The 21,165-nt window shown below is 36.5% G+C and overlaps 1 long non-coding RNA gene across 1 annotated transcript in view; it reads left to right on the top strand.

Annotated features, from left to right (window-relative positions):
* LOC128645505 (uncharacterized) overlaps window positions 1-20,772 on the top strand; it is a 92,675-nt gene extending 71,903 nt beyond the window's left edge. The window contains exons 3-4 of the long non-coding RNA XR_008400124.1: window positions 17,658-17,790; window positions 20,530-20,772. This is a non-coding gene — a long non-coding RNA (uncharacterized LOC128645505). The remainder of the gene's footprint in view (window positions 1-17,657; window positions 17,791-20,529) is intronic.
* The last annotated feature ends 393 nt before the right edge of the window (window positions 20,773-21,165 follow it).

The raw sequence follows: 21,165 nt of genomic DNA, 5'->3' as shown, positions 1-21,165 counted from the left end.
ATGCCCATCCAAATGCCCTTTTCAGGGCAATGGGGAGCTTAGTTTTTTTTAGATAGTATTTTATTTGGGGGGTTGGTTGTGTGGGTGGTGGGTTTTACTTTTGGGTTTTTTTTTTTTTTTTTTTTTTTTACAGGTAAAAGAGCTGATTACTTTGGGGCAGTGCCCCGCAAAAGGCCCTTTTAAGGGCTATTGGTAGTTTAGGCTAGGGTTTTTTTTTATTTTGGGGGGTCTTTTTTTATTTTAATAGGGCTATTAGATTAGGTGTAATTAGTTTAAAGAGTTGTAATTTGTTAATTATTTTCTGTAATTTAGTGTTTGTTTGTTTTTTGTACTTTACTTAATTTAATTTAGCAAATTGTATGTAATTTATTTAATTGTATTTAATTTAGTTAATTTATTTAATTATAGTGTAGTGTTAGGTGTTATTGTAACTTAGGCTAGTTTTATTTTACAGGTACTTTTTGTATTTATTTTAGCTAGGTAGTTATTAAATAGTTAATAACTATTTAATAACTATTCTACCTAGTTAAAATAAATACAAACTTGCCTCTGAAATAAAAATAAACCCTAAGATAGATACAGTGTAACTATTAGTTATATTATAGCTAGCTTATGGTTTATTTTATAGGTAAGTATTTAGTTTTAAATAGGAATAATTTAGTTAATGATAGGAATATTTATTTAGATTTATTTAAATCATATTTAAGTTAGGGGGTGTTAGGTTTAGTGTTAGACTTAGGGGTTCATAACTTTAATATAGTAGCGGCGACGTTGGGGCGGCAGATTAGGGGTTAATAAATATAATGTAGGTGTCTGCGACATTGGGGAAGGAAGATTAGGGGTTAATAGATATAATGTAGGTGTCAGCGATTTTGGGGGCAGCAGATTAGGGGTTCATAAATATAATGTAGGTGGCGGCGGTGTTCGGAGCGGCAGATTAGGGGTTAATAATATAATGTAGGTGGCGGCGACATTGGGGAAGGCAGATTAGGGGTTAATAGATATAATGTAGGTTTCTGCAATGTTGGGGGCCGCAGATTGGGGGTTCATAAATATAATGTATGTGGCAGCGGTGTCCAGAGCGGCAGATTAGGGGTTAAAAATGTTATTATAGTGTTTGCAATGCGGGAGGGCCTCGGTTTAGGGGTTAATAGGTAGTTTATGGGTGTTAGTGTACTTTTTAGCACTTTAGTTATGAGTTTTATGTTACGGCGTTGTACCATAAAACTCTTAACTACTAACTTTTAAATGCGTTAGGACTCTTGACAGGGTAAGCTGTACCGCTCACTTTTTGGCCTCCCAGGACAGACTCGTAATACCGGCGCTATGGAAGTCCCATAGAAAAAATACTTTACGAAGTTTACGTAAGTCGTTTTGCGGTAAGGCCAAAGAAATGTGCAGTGACTCTAAACCTTCAAGACTCCTAATAGCAGCGGGCGTAAAAAAAGCAGCGTTAGGACCTCTTAACGCTGCTTTTTTACCCTAACGCACAACTCATAATCTAGCCGATTGTTTCTTAAAATATTTCAGCTATTTCCTCCAAGCCCCTAGTAGTTTAGCAATAATTTTTTTTTTTTAATTTTAAATTAAGGTATGTACATTGTTCTTTTGGACATAATACTACTGCGCTCTTAAGAGACAACAGTAAAGTGTAAATATAACTTTTATATGCGCTGGGAAACCAAAACATTTGTGTGACTCGCTTTATTGCTATATTTGTTTTATTGCAGTAGTCTGGAACCAAACCCGCAATATCTCCGAGGTATATCTATTTCCTTTTTTTAAGATTTTTAAATAATACGAGACAAAAATGGCCAATATATTTTTGTATCTTTGTATTTGTATCTTTGTATTTTTGTATATTTTTGGATTACTTTACGGACGTACAGTAACCATAGTATCTTTTTATGCTCTTAACACTAAACAACACCACTTTATTAATCGTGTTTTGGACCTCATCCTTGAATATCCAACAGGGGTTCTTATAATCAGTGGTGATCTGAACATGGCATTGAACCCTATGTTAAACTTTTACTACTCTTCCATATCCACTTCCTAAACAACTAAAATAATTATTATATTAAAAAATGGCACTTCAGGACATATGGAGGGTATTTCACCCCTCAGAAAAGATTACACATTCTATTCTTACCCCCACAATATTTATTCTAGAAATTACTTTTTTTTTCTGATGTTACTGGGCTAAACCTGTTTAATTTTGCTAAAATTCTTCCCCTAACATGGTCAGACCATGCAACAGTTTGGTGTTCATTCCAGTGGCTCTCCAAAGCAATTAGAAACTATGTTTAGAGTTTGGAGGAATAACTATTAAAGGGACAGCCTACACCAGAATTTTTATTGTTTAAAAGATAGATAATCCCTTTATTACCCATTCTCTAGTTTTGCATAACCAACACAGTTATATTAATATACGTTTTACCTCTTTGATTACCTTGTATCTAAGCTTCTGCAGACTGCCCCCTTATTTCAGTTCTTTTGACAGACTTGTATTTTAGCCAATCAGTGCTGACTCCTAGGTAACTCCACGGGTGTGAGTACAATGTTACCTAGATGGCAAACATTAACTAACTCCCTCTAGTTGTTAAAAACTGTCAAATGCATTCAAATAAGAGGCCACCTTCAAGGGTTAAAAAATAAGCATATGAGCCTACCTAAATTTAGCTTTCAACTAAGAATACCAAGAGAACAAAAAAAATTGGTGATAAAAGTAAATTGGAAAGTTGTTTTAAATGACATGCCCTATCTGAATCATTAACGTTTAATTTTGACTAGACTGTCCCTTTAACCAATCCACTAGTGGTTCAAAATCTTATTGAGACTGTTTCAGAATATATTCAATTAAAAACCACTATTAATGCTTAACCATATGGGGAACACACCCATGTCTTGTGTGAGGGGAACCAATATCTTATAAATGCAAATAGGAAACTCGATTAACCTTTTAGAAATTGAAATATGGAAACCAAACCCTTAAAGGGACATAATACTCATATGCTAAATCACTTGAAACTGATGCAGTATAACTGTAAAAAGCTGACAGGAAAATATCACCTGAGCATCTCTATGTAAAAAAGGAAGATATTTTACCTCACAATTTCCTCAGCTCAGCAGAGTAAGTTCTGTGTAAAATGTTATACTCAACTGCTGCTCAGCTACAGGTAAAAAAAAAATGAAGAAATAAACAGCAACCAATCAGCATCAACAGTGCTGAGGTCATGAACTCTTTTACTGTAATCTCATGAGATTTCACTTAACTCTCGTGAGATTTCATAGTAAACGTCCTTAAGCTGAATAGGGAAATAAGATGAGAGTGCACGTTAGCTCGCTCCTTCCGCTGTCCCGGGACAGACATACTGATTTGTTGCTTAGAGCTCCTTTACAATGGGATGTGGCTACTGAGAAACTTTTGAGGTAAAATAACTTTCTTTTTTACATAGAGATGTTCAGGTAATATTTTCTAGTCTGCTTTTAACAGCTATAATGCATCACTTTCAAGTGTTTAAACATTTGAGTATTATGGCCCTTTAAGACACTAAACTATTAAGTAGCCTCTCTGCCAGGAAAAAAGTAATTAGCAACCTTATTAAATAAAGAACCAAAAAGACAAACTTTACTCCTTTAACAAAAACATTCTGAATGATTTAATAAACCAGGCTATGTACATCAGAAAAAAATCTTGCAAAGCTTTTATTTTGTATATTAAAGAAAAAGGGCCAGATTAAGTAAAAAGTAAACTTGATCGCTTGAGTGCAATTGAAGTTCACGCGCATCGGGATAGCGCAACCTCAGAACTCTGGTTAACTGTTTCACGAAACAAAAAAGTGTCACAAAGCACATTAAAAAATAAACATTTAAAAGTACAGTTACACTCATAATAACACTTTCTAACAAAAAATATTGCACAAAAAAGTCTCAAGATATGAGGTCTCAAGTGTTACAAAAAAAAAGGCAGGGAAAGGACTTTAACATAGAGATACATACATATACATGTCTAAAGATGTCTATGTATGTATGTGTGTGTGTACAGGTAGCCCTCAGTTTACGCCGGGGTTAGGTTTCAGAAGGAATGGTTGTAAATCAAAACCGTTGTAAATTGAAACCCAGTTTATAATGTAAGTCATAGGGAAGTGAGGGAGTTAGGTTCCAGGCCCCTCTCAAAATTGGCATAAGTAACACCTAATACATTATTTTTAAAGCTTTGAAATGAAGACTTTAAATGCAAAACAGCATTATAAACCTAATAAAATAATCACACAACACAGAATATATAATTAAACTAAGTTAAATGAACAAAAACATTTGCTAAACAGCATTATAAACCTAATAAAATAATCACACAATACAGACTTTATTTGCATTTTTCTGCAAACAGTTCTTTCTATGCTTTCCAATCTAGACTGATTTATAGACAGGGAGATCTAGTTCCTTTGCAAGCTGCTCGATAGCTTAGGTCTAGTTAAACTGATTAATTTCAGCATGCTTGGCTTGCATATCTTTGCTGCAACACAAGCGAGCAGCTCCACCTACTGGCTATTTTAATCAATAAACTGCTTCTCAATGCTTTTCCATAGCAGTCACATGACTAAAAAAAAAGGTTGTTATTCTGAAACGGTGTAAATTGAACCGTTGTAAACCGAGGGCCACCTGTATATATATATATATATATATATATATATATATATATATATATATATATATATATATATATGTGCATTGGATCCCTTTGCCATCAAGTAGATGAAAACATGTTAAAGCATATTTATGCAATATTCATTTTTAATAAAGTGTTATACTGTGTATTTGCTGTAAATATTTGACATTCCAATGTTCTTCACATAGCAGAATATGTTCCAAGTATTTTAAAATGATAGTCCTATATATTTTTCATGTTGGGTTAGGGCACTTGAGAATATGCGATCGGGTTTGCGCGCAAGTAGGGTGTTTTTTTCCACTTTTTTTGCTTCATTGACTTCTATGTGGAATACATTGAAGCGGTCTCAATATCCTAACTTCAGCTTTTAGCGTGCATTGGGTTAGCGCGCAAGAGAAAATGTTTTACTTTCAACTTGTATTACGAGCACTACCTAACAGGCGCAAAAAGCTTACTTCTAGCGGAGTTAGTGCGGGAAGTGTTAAATACAGCTACACTCGTAATCTGGAACACAGAAGTAAGTCTCATTAGTCGATTCACTCAATTGCAGAGACCTAACTTACTTTTTTTAAATTCTATATAATCTGCAACCTTAGGGGGGACAGCATGAGAACAACATAACTCCGGAGCTCCGCCACTAGGGCCCTAAATAAAGCATTATATCCTGGCCATCCTGCTCCTAATCAGCCTCCCTTCTCAATCATTCTGGGACAAGATTGCCGTTTTTGTGAGAGTCTGGAAACGACCACAGGAATCCTCGCCGGATCCACTAGGCCGCAACGACCATCGTATTATCCCTGACACTTAGACTGCGATCCACTGATCAAGTGCTAATACAGAGCAAGACATCTACCCCAATCGGCAACCAGACTATTACCAGCTCAATCCGGTGGAAAAAAACAGGCCCCACGCTCCGGCCCGGATACCGTCCGCAAATTTAGTCCGCGGCTTGGGCCTAAAGCGGATCCTAGCCCACAACTGGTGAGCTGCTGCAACCACCAATTGACACAGCCCATCTTAGCTAAGGCTTAAACCCTATCTCACTCTGCCAGAACCCACTCCACCGCAGCTTGGCTTCTTACTCTGCCTAATAAGGCAATAAGCCCTCCATTAGCAGCTCACCACATACTGCTTACCCTTACAGCTATAACCACCTGATCCCTCAGCAATCATATGCTCTTCAGTGATCTGACCTACTACCTTAATCTTGCTTACCTTAAACCTACAGCTTCCCTTCCAACTTGTGGGGATCAACAACCTACACCATTTGTATCCCTGTCTGGCAGAAGGATTACACTACAATCCTGCCTAATCAGTAATACTTATTCCAACTGCTGCTGACCCCTACTAAGCCACTATAAACTGATAATCAATACCTAAGCTCTTTTTAAAGCTATAAATTCAATTCAACTAATTTACCTTAGGACTGTAAACTCCTGCTACCACCTACATCCATACAAATATAACCACTATGACAACCAGAAGAAATCTAAAACAGGATAAACTGGTAAAACCAAAGTCTGGGAAGACACTCACAATGTCCTCATTTCTACACTGCTCTGACCCAACAGAATTCTCTCCTACTAACCATCAACCAAAAGATAAACCCTCAACAACCTCCGTTCAAAACATGCAACCCTGCAGACCCCAAACAGATGATTTTCAAATCTCAGCCTGCCTCTTACAAATTTTACCCTCAAAACAAGATATCGCAGACATAGTGCGCTCCTGCATAAGAGAGGAATCAGCTGAGATGAAACAAGAGATTCACACGCTGGGCTTTCAGGTTGAATCTTTAGAAAATACCCAAGATACCATCAAGGAAGATATCCAACAACTAACAGATCAATATGCTTCTCAACAAGAAACTATCCTGTCTCTCCAAAAAAAATTAGAGGACCTTGAGAACCGTAGAAGACGTAAAAATCTAAGAATCAGAGGAGTACCTGAATCAGTGCTGCCCAGAGACTTTCCAGTCTACCTCCAAAGCTTGTTTCAACATCTGAAAGATCCGTCTTTCCCGGAGGAAATACAATGGGTCAGAGCACACAGAACCTTAAGACCTAAAATTTTCAAGAGAAGGAAATGCTCTAATCTCAATCAAGGAAAAGTCAACCTGTCCGTTTTAGAGGAAATGTTCTACAGTTTTTCCAGGACTTATCGACTAGGACTCTACAGTGAAAGAAGGAATTTGCACCTCTCACCACCTTACTGCGGAACAACAGAATACCCTACTGATGGGGCTTTTCAGCACACATCTGGACCATAAGGAACAACTCTCGTCTCATCTGCAAATCTCCAGACCATATCCATAATTCTTGCTCCACGCTTGGACTTTACCCCCCTCTGATCCTCCACCTCATGCCCCAACTTCAACTCCTACTCCCAAAAGATTGGATAATCCCACAGAATCGTGGCACACTGTCACATCACAAAGGAACAAATCACCAGCCGCCTCTCCTAAGAGACTAACTGACTCCAGTCCCACACCTTCCAACCACTTAGCTTAAGGACTCACCTAAGAGACAATGAAAGCTAAAAACTGTCCTTCAGATGACATCCCTTTCTAAGATGGGCAAGTAAATGTAACAAATATCTCACCCCTCAGACTTGCAACTCCCTTTACCCATTTCCCTTTTCCCTTCCCCTCCACCCCCTCCCCCCTGTCCCTACCCTTTACCCCTTCCCTTTCCCCTGACTAGGATGTTTTGCTCTTCTTTTATGATAACAAATTACTGAACAATAGGGCTAGTAGTGGTACACCCCTTACCACTCTCAAAAAAATGCGGAGTAAGCATCCTCATCAACAAATCACTTCCCTTCACACTCATCCAATCCACTAAAGATTCGGACGGACGATACCTAGGTCTAGTTGGTCTACTGTATGGCAGACCTATTACACTGGCAAATATATATGCTCCGAACACCGACCAGTCTCCTTTTTTTAAAAGCATCTTAAATAAAATAATAGATATCACCAAATGACCTACCTATGTTGCAGGGGATTTTAATATTCCTCTACAACCATCCAAAGATAGCTCTAATCCAAACATTAAGGTCCCCAAAAGAGACCTAAACACACTTTGGACAAGACCATAAAAACAACAAATTATATGACACCTGGCGATTCATACACCAAGACACCAATGGTTACACTTTTTTCTCTCACCCCAATAAATCATACAGCCGTCTTGACTATATCTTTTCTAACCAACCAGAACTAGCCCTAATCAAAAGATGCGACATATCTCCTACTTCCTGGTCTTACCATTCTGCTGTAAAACTCAAAATAGCCTGGCAAAATACACCTACAACACCCTACCAATGGAAACTCTGTTAATAACCCAGATACAATAACTAAACTGAATAAAATTATTGAAGAATATTTCAGACTTAACACACATTCAGTAGACAACAAATTCTTCCTCTGGGAGGCGCACAAATGTGTTCTCAAGGGGGAGCTTATCAAACTCAAAGCCCAACAACAAAAATCACACCGCCAGACGTACAAAGACTTGTCAGACACATTCACGCACCTAGACCTAGCCCATAAATTATCTCCAACGGACCCCCTAATAACCACAAACCTACAAACAGCCAGACAAACATTGTACAGTTATTAACAGATTGAATATCTGACATTGCGCTCCAAAACAAACAGCATGTTCTTCTATGAAAACAATAGATCAGGCAAACTCTTAGGCAGAGCTTTGAAAAAGAGAAGACTAAAATCACACATATATGAACTTCGACACCCCACCTCCCCAACCACACTCAAAGCAATGAAAGACATCCTTCAATCCTTTCATGATTATAACTCATCTCTATATAATATCTCAAAAACCACATCACCACAGAACCTCTTATCAAACATGACAAATTACATCAACCAGACCCAATTACCCTCCCTGATGTCAGATGAACTACAAAATCTTAATAGACCTATATCTCAACAAGAAATACTGCTTTTAAATCACTTCACAATGGGAAAAGCCCAGGTTCTCACTACTCATGCCACATTTGACCCAACTTTTCATAGAAGTGGCCGATAACAACCCTTCCCCACAATCTTTGCTAGAAGCACAGGTAGTTGTGATCCCAAAGCCAGACAAACCACCAACTACACCCGCAAATTTTCGCCCAATATCACTCTTAAACACAGACATCAAACTCTATGCCAAATTATTAGCCTCCCGTATCAACTCTATTCTGCCGTCAGTAGTCCATCTTAACCAAGCTGGCTTCACTCCTCATAGAGAAACCAAAGATAACACTATTAGTTCATATCTATGGACGCAGAAAAAGCCTTTGACCGACTAGACTGGCTATTCCTGCAGACTACCCTTCAGAAGTTTGGCTTTGACCAACCCTTCATAGGTAAAATCTTTTCCCTGTATAATAATCCACAAGCTAAAATCAAAATTAATGACACCCTATATCACTCTTTCAATATCTCCAATGTCACCAGACAGGGCTGCCCCCTTTCCCCCATACTGTTTGTCCTTGCCATGGAAGTCCTAGCCTTCAACATTAGAAGCAATACAACTATCCACGGTTTCAACCTCGCTCAATATGAATACAAAACTACCCTATATGCAGACAATCTCTTTCTTACACTCACACAACAAATCTTTCCCCCCTCTTCTTCAAACGCTTGATACCTATGGCACTTTCTCCAATTTTAAGATAAACATTACCAAATCGGAACTATTACACATAGGGCTAAAAGACAACGAACTTAAGTCAATTCAAGAACTAGTCCACTTTCGTACCCAGCAGCATTCCATTAAATATCTGGGATTCCACATATCCCCACATATAAACACATTATAAGACTTAAATTTTAAAGCTATATCCACTATGACGCATTCCCTCCTACACTCCTGGAGAAATAAACCACTCTCGTGGCTAGGTAGAATTAATGCAGTTAAAATTATTCTTTTCCCTAAATTACTTTACCTTTTCCAAACCCTCCCGATACCCATACTGAAAACGCTAATCCATAATCTCCAAAAATCTATTATCTCATAAATCTGGCAACACAAAAGGCCCCTTATTGCCACTGCTACACTATATATCGCCCCAAAGAACTTGGAGGACTAGGCATCCCAAACCTATCTCATTATAGACTAGCCACTTTCCTCGCTAGAAATGCTAACTGGTGCAAGCACTCGATACATAAAGAATGGTTTCTTTTAGAACATCAATTAACCAATACCTACCATTTAGGTAGCAAATGTTGGCTACACCCACACAAGAGGAACCTACCAAAACAACAACCCACCCAAACAACTCTGTTCCCTCATGCAACTAAATCCATTCCTTGCCAAATATTCCTGCAAAACGGGAAACGTAAGCATCAAACGGAAATTACTACCCTCTTAGGTAATACATATGAAAACTGGTTCAGATATAATCAACTTATTGATTTCCTTACAAGACATCCCAGCAGGACCCACATTTCACGCCCTCTAACAAGCTTTGAAAACATATGTTCTCATGACACTATCAACAAAGGCCTCCTATCATTCACATACCAACTACTTATGCATTCTTACACTACCTCACTCCCCACCTTCGTGCAGAAATGGGAGACAGAAATTGGTAAACATCTCCCTCAAAAGGACTGGTTTAAAATCTTCTCCTATATGACAAAATCCTCCTCCTCTATATATATCCTGGAGATGAATGTAAAATTACTTTACAGATGGTATTATACACCGTCCCGCTTTCACTCTATCCTCCCAGCCCTCTCGTCAGAATGCTGGAGGGGCTGTAAAGCAGAAGGAACCCCCACACACATTTGGTGGACCTGCCCTATAGTCCAGACATTCTGAATGTCTTTTAACACAGAAATTGAGAAAGCTTTATCCATCTCTTTTGAACTAGATATATGGTTTTTCCTCTTTAACAAATTCTCCCAGGTAAAATGCACATTTAAACTTGCATTGTTGACTATTATCGTCAACTCCGCGAAGAGGCTAATACCAAAGAATTGGAAATCACAAACCCTCCCATCAATCCCCACCTGGAGAGAGTTTACCTCTCAATCCCTTGTACTTGAAAAATACCACTACACACAAAACAAATGCATAGATGACTACCATTTTGTCTACTTTCTATGGGAAGAATACATAAACTCTGATGAAAACGCACAGATAAACTTACTCCAATCTCACATATAACACTAATACCCCCCTCAGTATATGACAATATCCATTATCAAGGAGATTGACTAATGTCTGACCATTTTATACCAACCAAAACAGTAGATAATCCCATAACCACTGAGAAGATTTACTTACTCATAACTTTTTCTCCTTTGAGGGGGATTTCTATCTCCAGAGATGTGGGACAGCCATGGGGGCCAAGTTTGCCCCCACTTACGCCAACCTGTTCCTAAGTTGGTGGGAGGCGTCTCACATCTTTGGAGATGGGAATCCCTTCAAGAATAATATTGCCTTCTACAGGCAATATATATAGACAATCTTGTTGTAATCTGGAAAGGGGACACCACTTTAGCAGAGGGCTTTCTCACATACATTAACAATAATGAGGTAGGTATTTCTTTTACCATGGAGCATCAACTCACAGAGATCAACTATCTTGACGTTACCCTGAAGGCATTACAATATAATGCCAATGTGGAAACTACATTATGTCGCAAACCGATCTCAGGGAACACGATATTACATGGTAAAAGTTGCCACCCTCGCCATGTCCCATATGCCATATCAAAGGGACAGCTCATTAGAGTGAAACATAATTGCTGTAAGGATTCCGAGTATAATAGACAAAGTGATGACCTCATAAAACGTTTGCGTGTCAGGGGATACTCTGAGGGCGATGTGGCGAAAGCTAAAAGGGAGGTAGACTCAATGGATAGGAAAAGTCTCCTGCAAGTCCATGGTAACAGAGAAAAGTCCGCTACATATGAAGGGGTTACCTTCGTAACGGAATACTCATCTGAATATGATAAGATCTGTGGAATAATAAGAAAACATTTTTTCATAATCTCAGCTGATGAAAAGCTAGAGAGGGTTATACAGGAAGGCTGCAGATTCACTTATAAACGTGGAGCTACCCTGGAAAATATACTTTCACCTAGCAAATTGAGGAAGGACAGGACAAGTTCATGGCTAGTTTGCAAGGGTATGTATAAATGTCACTATGGGGTATGTATAGCCTGTTCACATGTAGACCAAGGTCGAGACTTTGAGTCCTTTGCAAATGGAAAATCATTCAAATTGGAGTCTTGTGTAAATTGTCGCTCAAATTATGTTGTATACATGATTTGGTGTTCCCTTTGCAAATTACAATATGTTGGTTGTATGACTAGGGAAACACGTGACAGAATCAGGGAACATCTCTTAGATGTTAAAAAACTCATTGTTTCATCTCTTTTAATTAAACATTTTTTAGAGGTGCATCATGGGGATGTTAGTTCTCTAAGATGGAAAATCATAGAGAAGATTAGAAATCCAGAAAGGGGTGGGGATCGCAGTAGGTTGCTCTTCAAGAGAGAGATTTTCTGGATTTTCACCCTGGAAACTAGCTCACCAAAAGGCTTTAACACCCAGTTTGATTTAATCAATTATTGGGAGTAAACCCTATTCTTTATTTATTACCTAGAATTTAGTCAGCATTTATTAATTAATTGATTATTCATATCTTCCGTCACACAGGAATGTACATATGCCACCTATATCTACTATTATTGTATTGGGAAAAAGATCTCTAGTGAGTATGATATTAATACTTAAAGGGACAGTAAACCTTAAAAATAATGTTATATAATTCTGCACATAGTGCAGAATTATATAACATTATTTAGGTGCTATAGCTATAAATGCCTTTTTTACCTTTTAATTTGTTAAAAATATGGCGCTTTTACAGACCCGCTCTCTGCTCTCTGCTGAGCGGGTCTGTTATATTTAGTCAGCACATCGGGCCAGCTGTATAGTCACAGCCCGGCCCGACCGCGCCATAAGACTAAGTGCAGCTCGCTCCTGTCACAGGAGCGAGCTGCACTTAGTGCTATGGCGCGGTCGGGCCGGGCTGTGACTATACAACTGGCCCGATGCGCTGACTAAATATAACAGACCCGCTCAGCAGAGAGCGGGTCTGTAAAAGCGCCATATTTTTAACAAATTAAAAGGTAAAAAAGGCATTTATAGCTATAGCACCTAAATAATGTTATATAATTCTGCACTATGTGCAGAATTATATAACATTATTTTTAAGGTTTACTGTCCCTTTAAATAACGTAGGTTATACAGGTATACCTCACTTTACAGCGCTTCACTTTACAGCGCTTCGCTAATACAGCGTTTTGTGGAGCTGAAGTTCAACCTCCAAAGATTTTGAAACAGTGCTGTAATCATCATGAGATTGTGAGAAAAGGGACTGTCACCATTTTGTTATGCACAGTTCACACTGTTTACAGCATTACAGTGCAATTTGTGTCTCAGTGGTATAGTCTGACAAATTGTACTACAGTCATTGTCACTATTTTACAGGTACAGTATTTATTGAATACTGTGCTGTGCTAGTGTTAAACTAAACGTAGCACTATTGCACTCCTAATATTTGTTAGTTCAAACATGTTTTCAAGTTTTTAAACACACTGGCAAGTGAAAAGAAAGCTAAAACTGCCTTGTTTCACTTTAAGGCGGTTTTCACTTTACAGCGGGGCTCCGGTCCCTAACCCGCTGTATGAGCGGGGTATACCTGTAGCTAGTTCTCTGGAGGGCTCTACCATGTTTTAATTCATTAATTAATCAAATTACTCATTCTACAATTGACTAGAATAAGTTGGGATATTGTTTACATATTCTACTATAAGTATAAACTCGTTTCACTGTATGTATTCCATCTAACATGATTTTGTATAATACTTAATAGATTTATCATAACCACATTGTAATTTGTAATATGCTACATTATTCTTGATAATAAGAATCATAAGGTCTAATATATTCACATATGTTTTCCTGTATATTCCGCTTTCGTATATAATTCAGAAAATGTTTAGTTATTGCTACTATTTTTCTTACTAATAATTGTGTTTTTTTTCAGGGCATACTGTTTAATTTAACTTAGGTTTATCTTAGGTTTACAGTTGTCAGTGCACCTGTGATCCGAGTTTAACCAATGGTTTGCAGATTCTGTTCTTAAAGGGACATTAAACACTTTGAGATGGTAATATAAAATTAATAAATTGTATATATAAAACAACTCTGCAATATACTTTCATTATTTATTTTGTCCTCTTTTCCTGTAATTCCATTCTGAAATTGTGAGCTTTTCAGTTCCTGTTAGAAATGGAAGTGCAGAACACTGTTAAATCCAGCACAATCATTGTCTGCACACTCTAATGACCTATGTATAACTGTCCCTAATTGGCCACAGCAGAGAAGGTAACACAAGTTACAACATGGCAGCTCCCAGTGTTTTATAGACACTAAAACTTTACACTTATTTTGTCCCTTTTTAAACAACTAATGAAACTTTGAAAAATACATCTACATGTTGGTCATGGACTAATATTTTCTTTGAATGCATCATTCTATCTAGCATGTATTTAGTGTTTAATGTCCCTTTAAATACACCTGTGTTTGCTAACTTGTATGAGCATCTATGACTAAGGCATAAAGCCGAAACGCGTAAGATGTGTGTTATACTTTTGCTCCATTGAAGGATAATTTACACCAAAAAAAAAGGTCTTGGAATTTTAGTTGGAGTGCCGGACATTCTTTTCTCATACATCTTACAGCGTCTGCCTTGTCCTTGTGGCACCCAGCTATTTTCAGGCAAGACACACTGGAGGCGATTAATTCTTTCTCCAAGAGCGGAGTTTTAGCCCTTGAGTCCCAGGCAGCAGTTCCATTGACATGAGCTGTTCTTATTGGCCCACACACAGTGCTTACGCTGAGCAATGTTAGGAGTGGGAGGAGCTACCTTCCATAGCGGAGTCTTGCTGGAGCAACCAAAGTGGAAATGCTATGTGTCGAAAGGACGGCCAGAGCTAATGAACACATCCCTCGACGAGCAGGGTGAGTTGGTGAGGTCTGGAGCCCTGAAGCCTGGTAAGGACACAGCTTTTTGTTCCATTTGTACTGCTACATAGCATACCCACACCAGCACTCGTTCTGGCTGGTTAACAGTTCACAACGCCTGCTTGTTTGTAATGCACTGTGTGTTATTGGACAGTAATCCTGTGCAAGTGTGCAAAAAAGGCCATTTATTTGAACATGCAGCTCAGAAGATTTTGGGACTGTTTCTCATACTATTATATATTTACATCACCTGGTGACATATCAATCCATTTTTAGAGCATTGGGATATGAATGAGTTGTGACTTTTTGGTACTGAGAAGATTAGCTTAGTTATGAAAGATCTATCCTCTGGAAAATCTCCTGGACCAGATGGTTTTAGTTACAAATATTACTCCATATTTCAAGGAGCATTGTCTATAAAATTATTGAAATATTTTTCATTCTATAGATGAAACCCACTCCTTTATGCACAAGTCCTTAAAAGCAAATATCATTATGCTTCCCTAAGACAAATAAATCGACCAATGTTTCATGAATTTTAAGAACTAGTTCACCTATAGACAAAAACACAATTTCTTATTACTGCATAGACAAGCTAGGAATAGATAGGGCAAACAATTTTAAAGAACTTTCTTTTTCTTTTTTTTCATTGTTCTCTTGGTATATTTTGTTGAAAAGCAGGGACATTAAATCTGGAACATTTAATGCCAGCAGTTTTTTAAGAATGTTATCCATATGCAAGAGCACTAGATGGCAGCACTATTTTATATTGGTTGTCCATTTGCAAGAGCACTAGATGGCAGCACTATTTTATATTGGTTGTCCATATGCAAGAGCACTAGATGGCAGCACTATTTTATATTGGTTGTCCATTTGCAAGAGCACTAGATGGCAGCACTATTTTATATTGGTTGTCCATTTGCAAGAGCACTAGATGGCAGCACTATTTTATATTGGTTGTCCATATGCAAGAGCACTAGATGGCAGCACTATTTTATATTGGTTGTCCATTTGCAAGAGCACTAGATGGCAGCACTATTTTATATTGGTTGTCCATTTGCAAGAGCACTAGATGGCAGCACTATTTTATATTGGTTGTCCATTTGCAAGAGCACTAGATGGCAGCATTATTTTATATTGGTTGTCCATTTGCAAGAGCACTAGATGGCAGCACTATTTTATATTGGTTGTCCATTTGCAAGAGCACTAGATGGCAGCATTATTTTATATTGGTTGTCCATTTGCAAGAGCACTAGATGGCAGCACTATTTTATATTGGTTGTCCATTTGCAAGAGCACTAGATGGCAGCATTATTTCCTGCTATATAGTTCTTCAACAAAGAATACCATGGGAACTAAGCAAATATGATAATAGAAGTAAATTGGAAACTTTTTTTAAATGATATGCTCTGTCTGGATCACAAAATATTTTTAGGTTTCATGTCCCTTTAACTGATTTCGATGCATGAAATAAATTTAAATTTTTTTGCTTAGGTGGTACCTTACCCGCAAAAGTTACACTGTCCTTTTTCATACCCAGCAAAATGGTCCATTAAGTCTGTAGAATGCACAGGCCCCATTTTTCCTGTTTCCATCTCGCCATACACATACTAGACACACTACACAGAACACAGATACTTCTATAATTCACTGTTTTGTGAGATCATGTTATTCTGCCCCTTAACGGAACATTAAATATAGTTAGGAGCCCCTTAGAATAAACATCACTCCAGCTAACTTGTGAGTAAATGCACAAAACATTGCATGCCTTAAAAGCAGGAATGTTGCAAGTTAAAGGGCCACTAAACCCAAAATCTTTCTTTCATGATTAAGATAGAACATACAAATTTAAACAACATTACAATTTACTTCTATTATTTATTTTGCTTCATATTTTAGATATCCTTAATTGAAGAAAAAGCAATGCACATGGGTGAGCCAATCACATGAGGCTTCTATGTGCAGCAACCAATCAGCAGCTACTGAGCATATCTAGATATGCTTTTCAGCAACGAATATCAAGAGAATAAAACAAATTAGATAATAGAAGTAAATTAAAAAGATGTTTAAAATTGCATTCTCTTTCTAAATCATGAAAGAAAAAATATGGGTTTCATGTCCCTTTAAGTTTAAATAAATGCCATTTATAGGGATAGTAAACACAATTTTTTTCATTCGTTATTCATATAGAACATGCAATATTAAGCAACTTTCTAATTTACTCTTATTATCAATTTTTCTTCCTTTGCTTTGTATCTTTATTTAAAAAGCTAATGTAACTAAACAATCAGCAAGTGCAACCCAGGTTCTAAACCAAAAATGGTTCTGCTCTTAAACATACATTTCTGCTTTTTCAAATAAAGATACAAAGAGAAGGAAGACAAATTGATGCTCTATCTGAATCATAAAAGAAAAAAAAATTGAGTTTACTATCCCTTTAAGCAGCATTTTCTGTTAGAAAACTTTTTGTTTACTTTCTATAGGTCAGCATGAAGAAGGCAGCAGTAGTTTCACTGTGTAATTTACTTTTTCTCCCATGCAGTACTAATTATTCCCCACAGTCTCCCCTATACTTGCTTGCACAACAGTTCACAGCATCTATGCACTATGAGCCTATGAAATATGAATGTATCTTCCAAAGTGTTGTCAGCTTGCCTCTCTTCTCTGTCATGTGCACTTCCTTGATTAATTGGATGCCACTTATGTCCGATCGTCAAACACTATTTCAGTCTTGATGCAGTGTGATAACGTTTTGTTTTTTTACAAAGACAACTCGATCCATTAGAAAAAGAAGTGTTGTATCAGGTTAAAGGGATACTAAACCCTATTTTTTCTTTTGTGATTCAGATAGAGCATGCAATTTTAAGCAACTTTCTAATTTACCCCTATTATCAATTTTTTTTTGTTCTCTTGCTCTCTCTTTTCAGTTAGAAGACTCTCTGTGGGAGATGAAGGAGCAAGATCTCAGCTACGCAGGATCAGAAATTAAATCCCAAATAGATTGTGTCTACAAGCTGATGTTCAATATTTCGCAGAATTAGATTGATTATCATGCATCAGGTGATCCATACAAGAATTACAGAGTTGAGCAGGGGGTACCACACCTACAATTTTACACGTTACACATTTAAATGTAATCTCAGAAGATCTACTCTTTAAAGGATCTAGGGTAATAGTATTGGGGACAGATCCAGTATGCTCCATAGAAACTAAATAAAAATGTGGCAATACACCATTAGAAGTAATTTAGGAATTTTAGGTATAAAATTTGAGGATGGAAAAAAAGGGATAAGAGATTGACTTGTCAGTATATTTATAAGAATCTCAGTAGTGCTCTTTAAAGGGACAGTCTAGGCCAAAATACTTTCATGATTCAGATAGAGCATGTAATTTTAAACAATTTTCTAATTTACTTTTATCACCAATTTTGCTTTGTTCTCTTGGTATTCTTAGTTGAAAGCTTAACCTAGGAGGTTCATATGCTAATTTCTTAGACCTTGAAGCCCACCTCTTTCAGATTGCATTTTAACAGTTTTTCACCACTAGAGGGTGTTAGTTCACATATTTCATATAGATAACACTGTGCTCGTGCACGTGAAGTAATCTGGGAGCAGGCAATGATTGGCTAGACGGCAAGTCTGTCAAAAGAACTGAAAAAAGGGGAAGTTTGCAGAGGCTTAGATACAAGATAATCACAGAGGTTAAAAGTATATTATTATAACTGTGTTGGTTATGCAAAACTGGGAAATGGGTGATAAAGGGATTATCTATCTTTTAAAACAATAAAAATTCTGGTGTAGACTGTCCCTTTAAATAATATGTTAATCTATGGCAGGGTTATAACACAATATATTTAATAATTATCCTTTAAAAATAAACCCTCAATCAATATGCATCTACTAGAAACCACAAAATTAATATAAATACCTGAATTCTTTTTATTAGTTAATATCTATGAACACATTGGAATATATTTGTAATACCAGAAGATGAATCAATATTATATGCGTTTAAAAACTATTTAAAATATGCTATGCAGAGTTCATACAAGTTTATCTTATTCACAATAGAAATTTCACCCAGTTAACACAATGAGACTTAAGATCTTTAACTATTAACATCCAAGCAATACAATTCTAACAGTGCTTTAGTAAACAATAGGACAATATATATCTATACTCAGCTATTTAGCTGCAATTGATTCTAATACAATTCTAATTAGGATACTAAAAGTATATATATTCTTACTGTAAACCGTTACTTAAAAATGTCTATTTATTTAAACTGGAACAAATTCTTATTTACTTATAATTAAAACCAATTCTAAGATATATATATATATATATATATATATATATATATATATATATATATATATATTCTATATTTTGCACAGATGAATTATTTATGCATGCAAGATACAAACTTAGCCTTATACAGGATTATGAATACCAATTTTAAAACACAATTTATTTGTTTAAATCTGTTATATACAGCAACAATGAATGTTTGCTTTAAATGTTTTGCATACAAAAGGCAAGCTAAGAGCTATTCAAGATTATGAAATACAGTTTAAAACACAAATTGCTCTCTTCAATCTATCAGTTGTAATTTAACTGTAGTGGCTATGAATTTATCTTATTTTAAAACATCACACGTAATTTCAATACTTTGCCAGATGATATTCAGCTTCAAAGCTTGTCCCACCTCATATAAAGCTAAGTGTAATAGCAATTGATCAGAGAAAGTATGGCCCACTTTGCTTATAGTTTGACTGTATCCCATGCAACAGTTTTCAGTCAGTCTAGCAAAGAAAAATCACAGCCAGTCTTTTTTCTCTCTCTCCTGCCTACCACTTATATTGTTTAATCATTGGTGAGAAATATGGGCGGCCCTTCGGAACCTTCTTGTTATTGGCCCTTACGGAGCTGAGCATGGTCACCATGGAAATGCATCTTTTAACAGTTTAGTCCCTTATGATCATACTGGGTTCTGGCCCTCGGGTGGCAGCAGACAACAGCACAGCAATACATTTACTTTCCAACATTTTTAACAATTCAATATTTCTATGGAATGGTTATTCATTAGACCATAACTTCCTGCATCAATCACTCACAATATCAATCACAGATGGGGCAGCATCACATCACCTCTCTGATCATTTTGATATGAAACATCATGTGTCTAACATTATACTATATTAAAGCAATTTATACTGCTAATTATTCCGAAATCAATGGCATCTATACATCTGTTATATATATATATTCACACAACTACAGCATGCTCCACATTTCCAACAAATTCTGCATGCATGAATCTTCTTGTCTATGGTCCATCTGAAATAAAAATTAGTGTTATTAATCATTTCTTTTTAGGTCCACAAATATTCATAAAAACACAGATGCTAAGACATTTTATGCTTTCAAAGAAAATAAATAAATATATATATATATATATATATATATATATACACACATTCATTTCCATGCAGTATCTTGTATTTATCATCTTTTAGCTCCATCTGGAAAAACAGGAAAACATGTTTTTTATATATATATATATATATATATATATATTTCAAGCATGGGATATAATTTCCATTTAATCTATTACGGATTTGAATTTATTCTTCATATATATATTTAATGCAGCAATTACCCCTTTAATATAATATGTCCCATTTCAACATACATATATATATATATATATATATATATATATATATATATATACATATATGGGTTATTTGAATTATTTATTTTTCAAGAATAATATATTTTTATTTATGCCACACAGGGACTGCAAATGCCAATCCGTCTGCTCTCTGCACATGGAAACCCCATAGGAGATAATTTACACATGGCTGTGAACAGTCATTTTGTCAACCAACACTGCTCCTCCCCACGAATCTCATTAGGCCTGAAATAAAATTTCCAGACATCTCGTCCCCATTCACTGTATGGGGTCATCTATCTGATGACGGGCATCATAGCCCGAAAACGTTTACTCACATGAGAGAATAAAGCACTTTTGTAACACGGCGAGTGCCTCTGTTCATTTGAACCACCAATTAATATTGTAAATTTGGGAGCACCCTGGCATTTTGGAGTAAATAGTGAGTGCTGGTAATCTTGAATGGATATATATATATATATATATATATTTTTTTTTTAATCTTTACTTATACCTTGACAGACTGGCCTAACAGTGAAATAAAAATATTAGAAAAAAGACACTAGCCAAAATTATTATATAAATAATTTGACACAATGAAAAGAAAACTAGAGAAGTTGTAATCTTACCCCCTCCAAGCAAGTTACTGTAGAAAAGGAGCCCTAAAGATGTGAAGCGAATCGGTCAATCTCCACAGAACAATGGTGTGCTTACATCACAGGGAGGGAAAATAGCATGGGAGAAATGATTAATCCTAGC

The sequence above is a fragment of the Bombina bombina genome, chromosome 1 (assembly GCF_027579735.1).
Source record: "Bombina bombina isolate aBomBom1 chromosome 1, aBomBom1.pri, whole genome shotgun sequence".
NCBI classification, from domain to species: Eukaryota; Metazoa; Chordata; class Amphibia; order Anura; family Bombinatoridae; genus Bombina; species Bombina bombina.
Note: the sequence above shows the minus strand (reverse complement) of the source record. Positions and strands in the feature narration are given on the sequence as shown.